Below are 19,849 nucleotides of genomic sequence, written 5' to 3' on the forward strand. Positions count from 1 at the left end.
TACACAGTTAGAACACACATAGGGAACACAGTTAACCTCTTGATCGCCCCAATATTAACCTCTTCCCTGCCAGTGACAGCTTTTTTTTAGCTCTGATAGCTGTATAAATGCCAATGGTCCCAAAATATTGTCAAAAGTGTCCAATCTAACCCCCACAATGTCACAGTCCTGATGAAAATCGCAGATCACCGCCATTACTAGTAAAATAAAAATAAAAATAAAAAAATGACATAAATCTATTCCCTATTTTATAGACGCTATAACTTTTGTGCAAACTAATCAATATACGCTTATTGCAATTATTTAACAAAAATATGTAGAAGAATACATATTGGCCTAAACTGAGGAAAACATTTGTTTTGCTTTTTTTTAAATTGGGATATTTATTATAGCAAAAAGTACAAAATATTGTGTTTTTTTTTCAAAATTGTCACTCTTTTTTTGTTTATAGCACAAAAAATTAAAACCGCAGAGGTGATCAAATACCACCAAAAGAAAGCTCTATTTGTGGGGGAAAAAGGACATACATTTTGCTTGAGTACAATGTGACATGACTGGGCAATTCTGTTAAATCGACACAGTGCCATATCGCAAAAAATGGCCTGGTCAGGAAGGGGGCAAATCCTTCCGGGGCTGAAGTGGTTAACTTACCAAACTGATTTACCTAGCTCTTCTTTTACAACTACTTTTACATTCTGCCCCTGTTCCTATGCCTCCATTCAGCACTGGAATTGTGGTTTTAGAGGAGTGAAAGTCACACTTTTTCATTATCATATGAGGAAGGCCTGCGTTCCCACAACCCTTTTGCGGCAAGGTCAATAGACTGTATGCTTGGTGTCCGAGACTGACAGTCCTAGGGCATCTATTTGTCATCATAACATAGCTGTAATCCAAGTTACCCACCTACTGAAAATAGTATTGTTCATAGTAATTTTCTGGGGAAATAAAACAAATGTTTAACTATTTGGAAAGGCAGGTCGGGTATTCTAAACCATACCCACTGCATTCTCTATATTTTGTCACATTAAGAGGGAGAGAGAGTGAGTGAAGTTGCTAGGCACACAATGATGTGATAGGAAACTCAGTCACACCCAGCAGCAAATGTAGAGATCTCATGGGACCAAAGGGGCAGTGGCTAGCACAGAACACAATAAAAGGTAAATGCAGCAGACCGTCTGACTTTAGTACAGCTGCAATGTTCCCTAAATAGAGAAAGGAATTAATTGTTTTGATTGTGTTGAGTGACAATTGAAAGCATTGCTCGCACTTTATACACAGTGTGAACTGAACCCAGCATCCTCCTTGCATTGGCTACTTCTAACAGACCCTGCATCCTGTTATTTTTTGATGGATTCATACACCTAAAAAAAATTTTGGGGATAGAGTACAGAATGTTTAAAACTCCTGTCAGGTTTTTGCCATCTGTGTCCCATTTGATAGATTTTGCTTCACTTCTTGTCCTGTGCACACAACAAGCGACAGGAGGAAATTTATCCGAAGTGAGGTAAATCTCTTATTAGACAGTTATCTCCAGAACAAGTGTCCCATTGGAAGGTTTCCCTACTATAACTGTTCCTGACGACTCCCGACAAATAGAAAGAATAAATGTCTTTGGTGAGGACACAAACCACAATAAAAATATAACCCCACACCAAAACCATAAAATAGTTTCAATATGGGTACACGTGTTTTTTTGTTTTGTTTTTTTTTCCCTGGAAACTACCAAGCTCCCAGTGTATCCAAGTGTTCTTAGAAGTGTTAAATATTTTGCATAGATTATGTTACATTAGATAGTTATGGCTCTTCTATTAACGTAAAGGCAAAACTTCCAACCAAACTAAAATTAGCCACTTGCCGACCAGCCGCCACAGTCTTAGCCCTTGTACACACGGTCGGAGAATCCGTCGGAATGTGTCCTATCGGACCGTGTTGTTGGATAATCCGATTGTGTGTGGTATGCATCGGACTGATTCCGTCTGAATATCCGTCGGACCCAATTTTCCAACTTGTTGGAAATATTTTCTGACAAACTGGTCCGATCGGACATACTCCGATCATGTGTAGAGAATTTTGATCGGACCAAGTGCCACGCATGCTCAGATCAAATTCCTGCATCAAAGCTATTGGCTACTAGCCTGAATGTAGTCCCATCGTAACAAAATTACGTCATCACGTTCTGAAAGATCGGATTTTTAGACAACTTTGTCTGACCATGTGTATGCAACAGTTTCGGACAAGATCCGATGGACAAAATCCGATGGATTTGGTTGTCGAAATCTCTGACCGTGTGTACAGGGGCTAACTGTGGCAGAATGGCATGGCTGGGCGAAACAACGTTATGTTATGTCGCTTTGCCCTGTGGCCACTAGGCATGCACCCGCTGCTCGCCCCTGGAGCCGATGCGAGTGCCTGGCAGTCGCGATCACCACCGGGCTCCTGTGATCCCCGCTGACACATCGAGAACCGGGATCTCTGTGTGTAAACACAAAGTTTATGGTTCTCTGAGGGGAGAAGTGACTGATCGTGTGTTCATACAAAGTATGAAAAGTGATCTGTCATCTCCCTTAGACAGTCCCATTCCTCCCTTCAGTTAGAACACATAGAGGGAACACAATTAACCCCTTGATTGCCCCTAATGGTTAACCCCTTCCTGCCTGTGAAATTTTTAAAGTAATCAGTGCATTTTTATAGCACTGATCGCTGTATAAATGCCAATGGTCCCAAAAATGTGTCAAAAGTGTCTGATATTTCTGCCATAATGTCACGGTGCCGATAAAAATTGCAGACCGCCGCCATTACTAGTAAAAACAAAAAATAATAATAAAAATGCCATAAAACTATCCCCTATTTTTTTAGATGCTATAACTTTTGCGCAAACCAATCAATATACGCTTATTTTGATTTTCTTTACCAAAAATATGTAGAAGAATACATATCAGCCAAAACTGAGGAAAAAATATATATTTTTTATATATTTTTGGGGGATATTTATTATAGCAAAAAGTAAAAAATATTGAGTTTTTCTCAAAATTGTCAGATTTTTTTGTTTATAGCGCAAAAAATAAAAACCGCAGAGGTGATCAAATACTGCCAAAATAAAGCTCTATTTGTGGGAAAAAAAGGATGTCTATTTTGTTTGGGTGCAACGTTTGGTTTCTGACCCAAACATCCAGACCGGAACTCAGCCTGCCACAAAGGCTGGAAAACCGGGCTGGATACCGGTTTAGTCCCTTACAATGGAACGAATGCGAGGTGAAATGTACCTATTATCGTGTATCTCTCCTTACATACTGTCACATATCCTCCCCCTCTTCTCAAGCCCCTTTGGCTGAGCATTTGACCCCAACATACAGTAGACGCGAGAGAAGGCATCTACATTATTTTGGAGTTTTCCCGACCTGTGCTCCACCGTAAACCGAAAGGGCTGTAAAGCCAGGAACCACCTTATAACACGGCCATTTTTTCTCCCTGTTGTCACACATCCACTTTAAGGGAGCATGGTCAGTGACCAGTTTGAATGACCTACCCAGTAGGTAATACCTAAGGGAGTCTAAGGCCCATTTAATGGTGAGACACTCCTTTTCTATGATGGCATAGTTCTTTTCGTGCTTGTTCAGCTTCCAGCTCAGGTATACAACTGGGTGCTCTTCACCATCCCTGTTCTGTGACAGTACAGCCCCTTGGCCCACCTCAGAGGCATCCGTCTGTATGACAAACTCCTTGCTGAAGTCCAGGGCCACTAGTACTGGTAACCCACAAAGGGCCTGCTTTAAATTCTGAAATGCCTCCTCGCCTTCGGGATTCCACTTGACCATGATGGACCCTCTACCCTTCGTCAGGTCGGTCAGAGGAGCGGCCATGGTGGCAAAGTTGGATATGAGCCATCTGTAATACCCCGTAATGCCCAGGAAGGCCCTCACTTGATTTTTATTGATTGGTTGGGGCCATTTTTGGATTGCCTCATCCTTATTGGTCTATGGCTGGACCACTCCCCAGCCAATAATGTATCCAAGGTCTTTGGCCTCCTCCAGGCCTATGGCACTTTTTTGGGTTAGCCGTGAGACCTGCTTCCCTAAGGGAATCTATCATGGCTTTTACACGGAGCAGGTGCGATTCCCAATCTGGGCTGTGGATGACCACATCGTCCAAATACGCAGCTGCATACGGGCAATGTGAACTCAAGGCTTTGTCCATCATTCACTGGAATGAAGCAGGGGCTCTATGCAGACCAAAAGGCATATTTTATACTGAAACAAGCCCTCAGGAGTGGAAAAGGCAATCTTCTCTTTGGCCGATTCAGTTAGCGATATTTGCCAATAGCCTTTCATTAGGTCTAGGGTCATTATGTAGTGAGCCTGTCCTAACCTGTCCACGAGTTTGTCAACCCGGGGCATCGGGTATGCATCGAACTTGGACACACTTTTGAGTTTTGGGACCAGCACAGTTTTTAGTGCCATCAGGTTTTGGGACCAGCACTATGGGGCTCGACCACTCACTGTGGGACTCTTCTATCACGTCCAACTCTAACATATTTTTTATTTCCGATTTTACATTTACACAAACCCCTGGTTCTGTCACTATGTCATGTTGGATCATATTGGTCAATCCGGGTAAGGGGGAGAAAAAGTCTCTATTTTTATGCACAAATGCCCTAACGTCACTTTGTTGTGCCACGGACAGGGTATCCGTTATGGGGACGTCAGGTGTCACTGGTACCCGGTCTGTTAGAGGCATGGACATGGCCAGTAAAGTCTCTCTGTCCTTCCAGGGCTTTAAGAGATTCCCATGGTAAATTTGGTGTGGCTTCCTTTTCCCTGGCTGGTAGACTTTGTAATTTACCTCCCCCATCCTTTCGACAACCTCAAAGGGACCCTGCCACTTGGCTAGGAACTTACTTTCCACCGTGGGAACCAGTACTAACACTCTGTCCCCGGGGCTGAAAGTACGGACCTTGGCACCCCGGTCATAGACCCTCCCCTGGGCCTCTTGGGCTCGCTCCATATGTTCTCGCACCATATGTTCTCGCACTGCTGCGATTCAATCCTGCATCACGGAGACATGCTCTATGATGCTTCTATATGGTGTGGCCTCTCCTTCCCAGGTTTCTTTGGCAACATCTAGCAGCCCCCTGGGATGTCTACCAAAAGCTCAAAGGGGGAATAGCCTGTGGATGCCTGCGGAACCTCTCGTATGGCAAACATGAGATCTTTGTCGACCACCTTTTTCAGCATACTTTTTAAAGTTTTATTAAACCTTTCGACCAGACCATCCATTTGGGGGTGGTAGACAGAGGTACGGAGATGGGAGATTTTGTATAAGGTACACAGTTCCTTGGTAACCCTGGACATAAATGTGGTATCCTGATCAGTTAAGACCACTTTTGGGATACCCACTCGACTAAACACCTGAACCAATTACTTGGCGATAGCCTTAGTGGAAGTGTTGCGCAAGCGTATGGCCTCGGGATAGTGCGTTATATAGTCTAGGATCACCAGCATATGCTGGTGACCCCGGGCAGATTTCACAACCGGCTCCACCAAGTCCATGCCAATCCTCTCAAAAGGGACCTCGATTATTGTTAGAGGGACAAGAGGGCTGTGAAAATGTTGCAACGGTGCTGACATTTGGCACTCGGGGCATGATTCGCAGTACTCCTTGACATCTGCATGCAACCCCGGCCAGAAAAATCTCTGGGTGATTCTCTCCTTCGTTTTTTCGATACCAAGATGTCCCCCCATTACATGGCCTGTTCAGATAGGAATCTATCAGGCTAACTGCTTGTCTATGCAGCCCTATTGCATGGGAGACACATGGTCAAAACCAATAGGCAAATATCTGTCATTTTGTTGTAACTTGTCTCCTCGTACGAGTCAAATAAAGAAAACTTCTTAACTTGATCCAGAGTGTGACACCTTTACAAAATCCAAATATAGTACATACCTAGCCACTTTTATCTGTTAGTAGAAGTAAAACTATACCCTCCACACACTTGTTTTGCACATGCAAGCACAACATGTATGTTCCCAGACATGTTTTTGTTTAAAGACTTGAAACGTCCAAGGGCTGAAAGGTCTTCTTTTAAAGGGTAACTCCCATTTCGTGAGGAAAAAAATAGCAAGTAAATAAAAAAATAATATAGCGTATAAAATTGCAACACAAATCATACTGTAATTGAATGTTATTAAAACATTACCTTTCCTTTTCAATCTGCAGCTCTGTAATTTTCTGAAAATGTAATGCAATATGGATACCTGGAGGTGTTCTGTACACAAAGTGTGTACAAAAACCCCCCCCAGAAACATAGTTTCCTGCTTGTGTGATTGCCTCACCAATTTTCTCAGAAGTCTTCACGAAGATACAAGTCAGATTTCAGACATCCCCTGCATCAAAAATAAAATTTTTGATGAAATACTTCCAATAGGAAATAACATGTAAATGGATGCAGGCCCAGCAGCTTTCCTCAGAGCCCTGCAGGTACACAGCTGATTGATACTAATGAAACCACTCCCATTAGATACACTTTCCCACATGGATACAGACAAACACACAGGGATTTCTTCCGAATAACAAAAGGTAGGAATCTGCAACAAAGTTTTTAAAATCCTTGTAATGTACATAGATCACCCAGAGGGGAATGTTTTTTTCTCAACAAACATGGAGATACACTTTAAGTTACCCTGTTAAATAAAGACTTCAGATTGAGATAATTAATATGGTTTTCTTTATATTATATTTTTTATTATTTTTGGATACTATTATCTATGTATCTAAATACTGTAACTGATCTGTTATTTAGTCATAATTTTTGTCATTTGTCTTTATAAAAATTTAAACTTTAATAAAAACTATTGATTAAAATAAAGACTTCAGCAGCCAGAATCTGGAGCATCTGTACATGGCAATCAGCTTCTGCCTTTTATTTTCAAAGCCTATAGTGGTTGCAAACCCTAAACATTTTTCACCTTAATGCATTCCCTGCACTAAGGTAAAAAATGTTTAGGTAGCTCTATGCTCTCTCACCCCCCCCCCCCCCCATCCTTACCTGAACCCTTACTCTATTTTGCTGAGGAAGCGGGAGCCATTGGCTCCTGCTGCTGTCAGTCAAATCCTGTGACAAGGGGGTGAGTCATGCTGTCTGTGTCTATGGATGCTGGCAGTGTGGCTCACAGGCTTGCCAAATTAGGAATCGGCTAATTATGGTGGACCACGAGCATGAGCACCAGGCGGGGACCCCAGAAGAGGAAAATCGAGGCCAGTCTGTGCAATTCAATGTTTGTTATTTTAAAAAATGTTAACTTTACAACCAATTTGATTAAACAAAGAAAGCTAAAGATGGAAGCTGATTGGTTACTACACACAACACCTACAGATTTTGTCTGCTCCTGTTTGGTAACAACCCCCTCCCCTCTTCTGTTTATATATACCTGTGCTACTGACCCATCTAGTTCATGTTAGGTATGTATCTGACCACACTGCTACTCTAGTCATCTTTATCCAGCATGTTCGATCATTTTCCTGTTTCATGACTAAAAAAAATCATTTTTTCTGATTCCCAAAAAATTGTTAATACATTGAACCAAGAAGTATTCTGAGTACTACTAAACTGCAGTCACTATATCTGGTCTCCCACAGTACATAAAACATGGAAATTAAATTATTTTAGTAAATGTAAACTGCTAAATACCTTTTCTCATCTGCAGTTAGAGCAGTCTTGTGACTTCTATCAGTGTCCGGCCAAGCACTGGCTAAAGCTTGTAGGAGGTCTTTTCATTCTACTCTGATTGTCCAATGATACTGCAGGACCCCTGTCATTCTGTCTGGACAGTACTGATTGGCCCTGTGCTGATCACATGCACTCTCATGCAAAACTCTCTGGAAATAGACACCAAACTGAGCATGTGCAGCTTGTCCTCAAGCTCTCTACTATCAGGAAATGATTAGGAAATGATTAGGGGATGGTGGAAGAAGGGGGGGACAAGTTCAAACATAATTTTTACTCAATGTGCAGGATTAACCCCTTAGGTTCCACAGTGAGCATAACCAGCATGCTTTACTGCATATACAGACTGATTTTACTGTTGTGGGTTTAGTAACACTTTAAATATGAGGAACCACATCAAGAATCAAGAATAATGAATTTCTAATGAATCTTTGAAACATAATTTTGTTTGTTATATTGTATTGCTGGTGAAGTCAATTTTAATGCAGTTCACTAAGTTGCTGTGTAATGATTCGTATTTTCTTTGCTTGCAGGTAATTCTTACCTATAGTGAAAAGTCCCAAGTACAGGCCTTACCAGTTACAAAAACAATTGTCTTGTTTTTATGAGGAAAAGCAGTATCCTCGATCAAAATGCAGTTGCTACATTGGGGCTCACTAACAGCCCAAAAACTTTCAAGATTTTCAAGCTAAGGGGTCTATTTATCAATATTATTATCCAAGGGCAGACAACTTTCACCCAAAATTCACATTTATTTATTTATGCAAAAGATTCAATTATAAAATGTGTGCATTTTAGGTAAAACATGTGTGTATCTTAGGTAGAAATATTATCAGACTCCTAAAAAAATTTTGTATTTTGAATATTTTTTAAACTAGTTAATGATTGTAATAAGTAATAATCAATAATGCTAACATATTTAAGTAAATGTACAAGTATATACTTTATTTTTATTTTTAGCTAAACAACCATTAATTTAACAGAGGGCTAAATGCTTTGCAAACAGGAATGCAAATAATTGAAAGGTGTATTATCTTTGTCTGAACAGCAAACCTGTAATCTTTTAAATATATCAAACTTTGTACAGAGAACTGTCTATTGAATTTTACTTTTTTCATTTAAACGTAAAACCAACTTGATAAAATGGCACAAAATTATGCCTTTCATTGATTTAATGAGAAGTATAATTTTATCTTTGCATTGTGGCAAAAATACAATTCTTTCATATTAAGAATATGGAAATTGTAATCTTGTGGTCAGACAAGTTTTCGCTCACATGAGAATGGAAGATTGAGAAACACGAGAATTGTAGACAGGATTTAGGTCTAAGATGTACAGTACCTACAGCCAAAACTTTTTATTTTTTTTGAGTTTTGGATAAAGTAGAATGGTTAGAACCCTGTCAGGATTTACTGCTGTCTATGGCTTTATTGGAGAGGCTTCCCTTTATTCACTATCCAAGGGACAATCTATTCACTAAGGCCGCGTACACACGCGGGGACTGTTCGCCCAACTTTGTCCGCTGAACAGTGTTTCGGCGGACAGTCCACCCGTGTGTGGGCTTTCAGCGGACAGTTTCAGCGAACAGTTTGCTGAACAAGGTTTTTCGGAATTTCCGAAAAACTGTCCGCTGAAACTTGGTTTCAGCGAACAGTCCCCTCGTGTGTAGGCTTGTTCTTCAAACTAAGTTCCGCGCATGCTCAGAAAGGATTTACACGCCGAAAGTTGTAATGCAGTGTATAGGACGTTGTATTTTCTGTCCCGTCGTACGTGCCGTTCACGTCATCGCGCACGGTTTCAGCAAACTGTTCGTTCGTCGTGTGTGGGCAAGTCCGTCCATGCTAATTTTGAGCGGACTGTTTGCTGAAACTGTTTGACGGACAAAGTTGAGCGAACAGTCCCCGCGTGTGTACGCGGCCTAACCAAGAGGTGTAGGAAACTTTCCAACTGCAACATGGACAGAAGCAAAATACTTTTTTAAGTTAACGCAGACCTTCGCTTAAAAGTGAAAGTACTGATCATTCTCCTCCTCCTATCCATCTCTAACAAGTTTTTTTTTTTTTTTTTTTTTTTTTTTTACTGATAGCAGGTACAATTTTGTGACAAGCACCAGCTCTCACTTTTGCAGCTCTTACCTAAGTGAGATGTAGGTCAGCTTGAGAGCTCTGAGCCTTGCTTAGAGGGAAAGGATGACCCCCTTCCTCCAGGATTGGTGCAAGGATTTTTGACACCCTAGGCGAAATCTAATTTTGCAGCCCCCTTGCCCGGGGTTAAATGGTTTGATTCAACTCTCTAACTGCTACATCTGCAAGACAGCATGTTCTTTTGAAAAACAAGACTTACTAGCAGGATTGCCAGGTGAAAATAAAAGAGAGAAAACCTAAAAACAAAAAATGAAATGAATGCGCTCATCCATCTAAAAATTGGTAAGCTGCAGTATAATAAATATTTTGGTTTGCTTTAATACCACTTTAGGTGGATAAAGTTCATAAAGTAATTGTGTTATACATCAATGTATAGGTAGATGATGGGAAATAAGAATTTTAATAAACAGAAAGAGAGGGCAGGGAGAGAAAGAGAGAGAGAGGGTGAGAGAGAGCATAGATGGTGAGGGGCAGGGAGAGAGAGGGGGACAGGGAGAGATAGAGGGGTAACAGAGAGAAAGCGAGAGAGAAAGGGGGAGGGAGAGAGAGAGGTGGACAGGAAGAAAAAGAGAGAGCAGGGGGAGAGAGAGAGGGGGGGTAGGGAGAGAAAGGGGGACAGGGAGAGAGAGGGGGCAGGGAGAGAGAGAGGGTGGGGCATGGATAAAAAGAGAGGGCAGGGAGAGGGGGCAGGGGGAGAGAGAGCAGGGGGAGAGAGGGGTTCAGGGAGAGAGAGAGGGGAGGGGAGTCAGGCAGAGAAAGAGAGGGCAGAGAGAGGGGGCAGGGTGAGCGAGAGAAGAGAGAGAGGGGGGAGTCAGGGAGAGAGATGGGGGTCGGAGAGGAGGAGGCAGGCTAGTGGAGGAAAAGGGGGGACAGGAGGGGGGTGAAGGGGGTAGAGAAGGGGGAAGGGGGGAGAGGAGGAGAGGATGGTGTGACATCACACATGTGAGGAGTCTGAGAAGGATAGATCAGTCTATACACACTGTACAGTAATAGAATGTCAGTGTGTGTTCCTCACTCACTGGGCCTCTACTGTGCATCTAATGACTCTGCCAGGCACAAACCCTGCCTCGGTGTCTCTGGGCTCCAGCTGTCACCAGGCACTGACCCGGGGCGCCCACTTCTCTGATCAGCTATAGGCTAGCACATCATGTTATGCTGCTGCAGGATAGGTGGAGGGAGAGCGGCCTCTACAAAAGGCAGAGCTGGCTATACTAGTCTGCGATGGGACAATCACCAAATAGTCTCTGAGAGAGACAGACGGGTCACACCAGTGCCACTGGTCTGACCATAGAGGCGTACAGTGGCTGGGGATGTTCTTCTGGAGACTCGGGAGTGGAGACATGTCCTCCATAGCTGAGTGGCCAGCCCAGAGAAGGAAGGGCTAAGCCAGCCCTGACAGTACCCCCTCCTCAATGACCCCTCTCCGTCGGAGGGCTACCGGGCTTGAGGGGAAACCGTCTATGGAACTTGCGGAGGAGGACAGGGGCATGTACGTCAGAGGATGAAACCCAGGAGCGTTCCTCCGGACCGTACTCCTTCCAATGCACCAGGTACTGTATGCGCCCACGATACCTACGGGAGTCAACAATGGATTGTACCTCATACTCCTCATGGTTCTCAACCTGAATAGGGTGAGGACGTGGCACCGAGGTGGTAAATTGGTTACAGACTAACGGTTTCAATAAAGAGACATGAAACACATTTGAGATGCGCATACTAGGAGGAAGGTCCAACATGTAAGCCACTGGGTTAATCCTGCGAAGGATACGGAAAGGACCAATAAACCGAAGTGCAAACTTCAGTGACGGAACACGAAGTCGGAGGTTGCGAGATGACAGCCAGACCCTGTCCCAAACCTGGTAGGAAGGCGCAGGCAGGTGTCTGCGGTCAGCGTGGTGTCTGTACCTATCATTAGCATGACGCAAAGCCTCCTGGACTTGTACTCAAGTGGAACGAAGACCACGGAGATGCTCCTCTAACGCAGGAATACTCTGCGGAACAAATGAGTCAGGCAACATGGAAGGTTGGAAACCATAATTCTCCATAAATGGAGACAATCGGGAGGCAAAATTCAAGGCACTGCTGTGAGCAAACTCTGCCCAAGGTAATAGGTTAGACCAGTTGTTATGATGGTCAGAAATATAGCAACGTAGGAATTGCTCCAAAGACTGATTGCCTCGTTCTGTGGCCCCATTAGACATTAGAGGGTGATACACAGAAGAGAATGCAAGCTGGATTCCCAACTGTGCACAAAAGGCTCGCCAGAACCGGGAGACAAACTGGCTGCCCCTGTCCAAGACAATCACCTTGGGTAGCCCATGTAAGCGAAAGATCTACCGAGTAAAAATGGAAGCCAGTTCCTTAGAGGTGGGCAACTTCTTAAGTGGAATACAATGACACATCTTTGAGAACCGGTCAACCGCCATAAGAATAACAGTGTTGCCTTGGGAGTTGGGCAACTCCACAATGAAATCCATAGACAGGTGAGTCCAGGGCCTCTCTTCATTGGGTATGGGTTGTAGGAGGCCCACTGGAAGGTGTCGTGGAGTCTTACTCTGAGCAGACACAGGACAGGCAGCTACAAAGGCAGTAACATCAGCCCATAGACTAGGCCACCAGAATTGTTGGGAAATGACCCAAATGAGTTGATTCTTCCCAGGATGGCCAGTAGCCTTGGGAGAATGGTAAGTCTGGAGCACAGCAGTACGGAGACTCTCTGGGACAAAGCAGAGGTTTATCAGGAGGAGCATGGACCTGAGCAGCAAGAATTTTGTCACCCAAAGGAGAAGTAAGACTGGTGCGAACCGTAGCCAAGATACGATCAGGAGGAATCATAGGAACTGGAACCGACCCCGACTTGGAAGTGGAGGAAAATTGTCGTGACAAGGCATCAGCCCTTACATTCTTAGTACCGGGTAATTAAAGCTCGACAAGAAAAGAGCCCATCGTTCCCTTCAGGGAGAGAGTCGCTTAGCCTCAGACAAGAATGTAAGATTCTTATGGTCAGTAAGAATAAGAACAGGCACAGTGGTACCTTCAAGGAGATGTCTCCATTCTTTTAGGGCTAAAATTATCGCCAACAGCTCTCTGTCACCAATCTCATAATTGCACTCAGCAGGTGACAATTTTTTGGAAAAGTAGCCACACGGATGCATAGTGCTCTCAGAGTTAGGACGTTGAGACAGAAGGGTGCCAACTCCAGTCTCAGAAGCATCAACTTCTAGGATAAATGGTAACGTAGGATTAGGATGTGCTAACACAGGAGTAGAAACAAAGGCAGCCTTGAGAGTCTCAAAGGCCTTAATGGACTCCAGAGACCAACTCTGTGGGTTACCGTCCTTTTTGGTCATATCAGTCAGGGGCTTGACCAGAGATGAGAAGTTATGAATAAACTTGCGATAGTAGTTGGCAAAGTCCAGGAAAGCTGCAGAGGACGTAAACCCACTGGTCGAGGCCACTGCAGGACTGCCGAAAGTTTCTCTGGGTCCATTGAAAAACCAGCAGTGGAAATTACATAGCCCAGGAATGTAACCTGTTCACGACGGAACTCGCACTTCTCTAGTTTACAATAGAGATTGTTCTCTCTTAGTTTCTGAAGCACACGACAGACATCTGTGTGGTGGCTCTCCAGGGACTTGGAAAATATAAGGATATCATCGAGATAAACCACCACACACAACTGCAACAAATCTCGGAGGACATTGTTAATAAATTCCTGGAAAACTGCCAAAAGGCATTACCAGGTATTCATAATGACCTGTTCTGGTATTAAATGCAGTTTTCCACTCATCGCCCTCCTTAATGCGCACAAGATTGTATGCCCCTCTCAAGTCAAGCTTCGTGAAAACCGTTGCTCCCTTGAGGCGGTCAAATAACTCTGTAATCAATGGAATCGGGTAGGCATTCTTATTCTTGACACGATTGAGACCCCTATAATCTATACAAGGTCTCAGTTCACCGCTCTTCTTTTTCACAAAGAAGAAACCAGCACCAGCAGGTGACGAGGATTTGCGGATGAAACCTTGAGAAAGTGCGTCAGCAACATACTCCTCCATGGCCTTATCCTCCAAGACCAACAAAGGGTAAACCTGGCCATGAGGAGGTATGACACCAGGTTGAAGGTCAATTGCGCAATCATAAGACCGGTGTGGAGGCAAACTACCGGCGCGACCTTTATCAAGGACATTGCTAAAATCACGGTACTCCTCCGGCAGGGAGGGGAGTGAAGAGGTGCACAGGACCTTGGATACCTTCAGGAAGCATGTCTCACTGCATTGTGGTGACCAGGAGAGAACCTCAGCACAGAGCCAATCAAAAGAGGGGTTATGCCTCTGTAACCAAGGATAACCAATAACCAGCGGAAACCTGGGTGAGGAAATAACTTGGAATTGGATTATCTCATGGTGAAGAGCCCCTACGGCCATGGACAACGAAACCGTCTCATGAGTCATATAGGCAGGCTGTAAAGGTCTCCCGTGAAAAGCCTCATTGGCAAGTGGAGTGTCACACAGCTGCAGCGGAATCGAGTGCTGCGAAACAAATGCAGCATCAATGAACAGGCCTGCAGGCCCAGAGTCGATTAGAGCCTGTATCTCGATGGACGACTCAGCCCAAGAAAGGGTGACCAAAGCCAGGGGCTTATCCTTCTGGATAACTGGGGACGAAACAACACCACCTAAGGTCTGTCCGTGACAGGACCTCAAGGTTCGGGCGTTCCCTGGACGGGTAGGACAAGGCTTCAAAAAGTGACCTGCCCGGCCACAATAATGGCACAATCTCTCCCTCCTAAAGGCTCTCTCATCTGCAGAGAGATGCGTGAAGCCCAAGTGCATGGGTTCATCTTCACTGACCGACTCGGTACCAGGAGGCATGGGAGGTGAGGGAGACACAGGTGGAACTGCAAAGCTCAGAGACAAGCGTACAGGAGGCTTCCACAAGCGCTCCTTAAGAGAAAGTCGTTCTCTGAGTCTGGAGTCAATGAGGATGGCAAACGAGATCAAGCTCTCCAGCTCAGTGGGTATATTTTGGGCTGCTATCTAATCCTTGATGGAATGGAATCTGAGAGACCATGAGAAAAAGCAGCCACAAGGGCCTCATTGTTCCAAGCAACCTCTGCTGCCAGAGTACGGAATTCAATGGCGTAGTCGGCAACAGTTCTCGTACTCTGTTTGATGGACAGGAGGCACTTGGCAGCAGAAGCGGAGCATGCTGGAACGTCAAATACCCTTTTAAAGGAGGACACAAACTGAGAGTAACTCAAGACAACAGGTTTTTGCGTCTCCCATAGAGGGTTAGCCCAGGCCAAGGCTCTCTCAGAAAGCAAAGATATCATGAAACCTACTTTGCTTCTGTCCGTGGAAAATGCCTGGGGCAGCATCTCGAAGTATATCTCAACCTGCATTGAACTGGATCGCCCCCAAATCGCTGGGGAAGCGGAACAGAACCAGACATACCTCTTATAGAGGTAATACTCTAGGCAGGTGCCTGCACAAAGAATGGCGCAGCAGCAGGGACTCAGGTTGTACCGGAGCAGCCACCGTGGGGGATTCCAGGTGAGCCGTGTGATTCAGGAGCGTTAGTAATGCCATGGCAAACTGATCCATGCGGTGATCTTGCTCATCCAATCTGGAAAAAATATTACCAACAAGTGGATTGACTGTATCTTCTGAATTCATGGCCTTCGCCTACTGTTAGAAACCATGAATCAGACTGAGACAGAAGTACAATTAAATCACACTTGTTTATTAATAAAAAAAAAAAGATAAAAGAAAAAGCATAGTCAAGCATAGCCAGAGTCCAGTAACCAGATCGGGTAGTCAGCCAGGCCAGAAGTCAAGGATCCAAGTAGAGCAACAGCAAGCAGGATAAGGAGCCGGAAGGGATGTCAGCAAGCCAGTCTTTAAACAAACCGCAGGAGATGGTTTCTAGTGATGTGACCAAGGCGAAGGCAGAGGTGAAGTGAGCTGGAAGGCTTTAAGTAGGCAGGTCAGACGAGCATCATCAGGAACATCTGGTAACTGTGGAGAGAGAAGAGAGCTGGCAATTAGCTGACAGCTGAGCGGCCAGCCCAGAGAAGGAAGGGCTAAGCCAGCCCTGAAAGGCAGCAAGGTTTGGGCAATGAATGGATGAGAGGCTGAAAGAAGTGTTCTGAGTCCAGGATTACACCTGGACAAGGGAAACAGGTGAACTGCTCCAGGTGGTGAACTAAAAGTGATGCCCTCATCAGTGTGGAAGTAACAGGTGCTTGGTTTAGCACAAACAATAATGAAGAAAAGGAGTCTGGACAGCCGCACTCCAATAAAAGCCTTTATTTTAGCAGATAATCAAAGTTTGTGTAACATCAGAAGCAGGGTAAGATAGTTGACGCATTTCACAACATCATCGTGGCTTAATTATATCTTAATCAAGCTATGATTAAGCCACGATGATGTTGTGAAATACATCAAAACAGTAAAGGCTTTTATTGGAGTGCAGCTGTCCAGATTCCTTTTCTTCATCCAGGATTACACCTAACACTCTGGCATGCTGGGAGGGACTAATAGTTGTGCCATTTATCTTTATAGAGAAGTCATGGGAGAGGGCATGGGGGAAGGAGGAGGAAATATTATGAGCTCATTTTTGGAAATATTGAATTTGAGAAAGTGGTGTGACAGCCATACTAATCTGTTGGTTAGTAAATTAGTGATGCACAAAGAGACTGATGGAGTGAACCCAGGAGTGTAAATATAGGTTTGGGTATCATTACCAGTACCAAGGAAACCAGAAGCCATTGGAAGCTATAAGGTAACCCAGGAGGGAGGTGTAGATACAAAATAAAAGAGGTTGGAGGATGGAACCTTGGGGGACCCCAACAGAAAGAGGAAGAGAAGATAGAGTTGTAAGTGACACTGAAAGCGCAGTGAGATAGGTAAGAGGAGCACCAGCAAAGAGCAGAGTCACAGAGGCCAAGGGAATGGATTTTTTTAGGTGAAGAGAATAGTCAATTGTATTGGAGGTCTAGGAATAAGAGTACAGAGTAGTGACCATTAGTTTTAGTAGTTAGTAGGTGTTGTGGGTGAAATACCATCTGAATGGGGACAAGAACGTTGTTATCAGTTAGTAAGTAGCTCAGGCAGTAGAAGATTAGGCATCTAAAGCCTAGTACACATTAATACTTTTTTTTTCCGTTCAACCCAGCCGGTTGAACAAAAAAAACTGACAGCTCAGGTCGGAGCCACTGTACTAACAATCCAATGTTAGTACAGTGAACTCCCCTGCTGTGCTATTGTGTTCTGACAGGGGGAAGGCTCCCCTGACAGAACACTCCAGTCAGCACTCTCAGCCATCGGAAGGTAATCGGAAGGTTCTGTCATGGCCCTACGACAGAAGCCAGCCAATCGGCTGGCGCACTTCCTGTTTCTTGTCTGGTAAAAAGCCTAGGCATATGATATCATGCACAGATCTCACTCTCGTGAGAGTTTTCCAGGAAGGGAGGTGGGGTGAGTCATAGGAGGGCCAATCAGAGCTGCAGAGCTGGAGGTGTGCCTCTGTGTGCCTGTGTAAATTCAGGAAGTGAACAGGCAGCAGCTTCAGCTGCCCACAGTTAAAATGGATGCAGCCAGACTCAGTGGAGGGAGATTTATGCAGTATAAGTACAGAATCACAGAATATATAAAACAATATGCAAAGTGGTTAGAGGGAAACTTCAGAATGGCAAATATGTTTTTATTACAAATTATGTGAGCAGACTGCAGTTCCTCTTTAAAACATACCTGTTCTGTAATTTTTCTCCCAACAATATATTATATAATTAATGTTAAATAAATGTACCTCAAAACAGTACAGGCTAGTTGATGGCATGAATCTGAAAAAAAATACTTTACAATTAAGATTTAAATTTATACTGAAGCAGTGTGCTGATGAAAATCATCTATGTCACAAATCATTAGCATAGATGTCAGACTATTTATTAAGGTTTCTGCTGAATTAACTTGTGGCAATGCTGTTTTTTTTTCCTAATTTTTCAGGGTTGTGATGGCACACACTCTGGGTGATATTTATACATTCTTTTTTGAGCATATGATATTCAAACAGTAGGCAGTAGGCCCCAGTGTCACCTAGAATGGGAGATATTGTTTAATGACTATAGCACTAAGCAGTAAGATTGGCATCCAGGAGCTGAACAGCTAGTGGGTATAAAACTGCAATCAAAGGTTGGCAGTGACAGCTCCTTGCCAGAATCTGCCTTCTAGCGCAGAGCTAATGGATTATTGCCATGTTGACATTACCTACCCAAATGACCTGTTAGAGTAATATGTTCTGTAACAAGACATGTTTTACAATTAGAATGGTAGAGATAGAGTACAATGTCTGGTCTATCTGGATAACACTATATCAGAAAAGGCTGTATGCTAAATGGGTCTCCATATCTTCATGAGCTGTCCTATGCCCAGTTTGGGAAATTATTTCACATAAATTATTAGCAGAAGTGACACAGAAAGAACCTTTTAATATTTCAAGGATAACCCAGGAAAGAGGGCTTTGTACTACCTTGCTATGCAGCCTGATGAGGTAGCTCTAACGTATAGTTATATAACATTGTAAGGATCCTAATATGGTTTCCATACAAAATATTACCTATTGATATTATTGATTATATTTGTGGAAGCTGATATTTGATATGATATTGGATGTTGATTTTAATGTTTCCTTTCTTTTTGATAATGAGTATTTTTGTATGCATAATTTTTAGATATATTAAACAGAAAATCATTAAAACACATGGAATCAATCAGTGTGCTACTAATGTTATCCAGCCAATACAGAAGCTGTGCTGAAGTCAAACACCTTGCTGCAACCTTCTGCCCTAACCCTTATGCAGTACCTGACAGTGCTTGTACTTCCTAAAGCATTTTCTCTGCATCTTCTTTATCTTTGCTTTTCGGATCACAATTCACATTCAAACCTTCTTATCAAGTTTAAGTCTGGTTGTGAGAAGCGTATTACATACATTTTTTAAATGCTTTCTGTAAATGAGAGACAGTAAGGACCTGCAATGGGCATGTTGTGAAATTGTGCTTCCCAACCATGTGCTGTAATGCCGCGTACACACGATCAGACTATTCGGTGGAATATTCACCCATGTGTGGGCTCCGGCTGACTTTTTCTTCCCAAAAGTCCAGCAGACTTAAAAAGAAGTCTTAACTCAAAATTGTACTACCGAGTCCGGCGGACAATCCACCCCTCTGTGTGCTAGTCTGCCGGACTTTTCAAATTAATGGACTTGCCCACACACGGAGTAAAGTCCGTTCATTTTGAACGTGACTCCAGGTAGACGGGACTAGCGAAGTCAATGCCGCCGCCTGCATCAGCGAGATTGACACCTTGCTAGCCCAGTCACCTGGTATGGATTTAAAGGGGAACCCCTACGCTCACAAAAACGGTGTGGGGGTCCCCCCAAAGTCAATACCAGCCACTTATCCGAGCACGCAGCCTGGCCAGTCAGGAAAGGGGGTGGGGACGAGCGAACGCCCCCCCCCCCTCCTGGGCCATACCAGGCCACATGCACTCAACATGGGGGGTGGGTGCTTTGGGGAAGGGGAAAGCCGGGCTCCTCTGCTCGCAAAAGAGCAGAAGATAGCTTAAGAGCCCGGCGAGAAGACCCCCGGAGCTATCTAATAAACTACTTTAAAAACCTGTGTTGTCTTTTTTTTTATTGACACTTTTTCACCCAGGATAAGGGTCTGGTATGGACTTTGGGGGGACCCCCACACTGTTTTTTCAGCATAGGGGTTCCCCTTTAAAGCGGAGGTCCACCCTAAAGTTGACCTTCCGCTCATCGGAACCCTCCCCCCCTCCGGCGCCACAATTGGCACCTTTCAGGGGGGAGGGGGGTGCAGATACCTGTACAGTACCGGTATCTGCACCCACTTCCGGGATAGCTCTCTGCGAAAAGGGGCGTAGATTACGCCCCTTTCCGCAAGTGCCCGCCCCTTTCCGCAAGTGC

This window comes from Lithobates pipiens, unplaced genomic scaffold, assembly GCF_037356315.1.
Source record: "Lithobates pipiens isolate NorthernLeopardFrog02 unplaced genomic scaffold, aLitPip1_a1.2 Scaffold_19, whole genome shotgun sequence".
Classification (NCBI taxonomy): domain Eukaryota; kingdom Metazoa; phylum Chordata; class Amphibia; order Anura; family Ranidae; genus Lithobates; species Lithobates pipiens.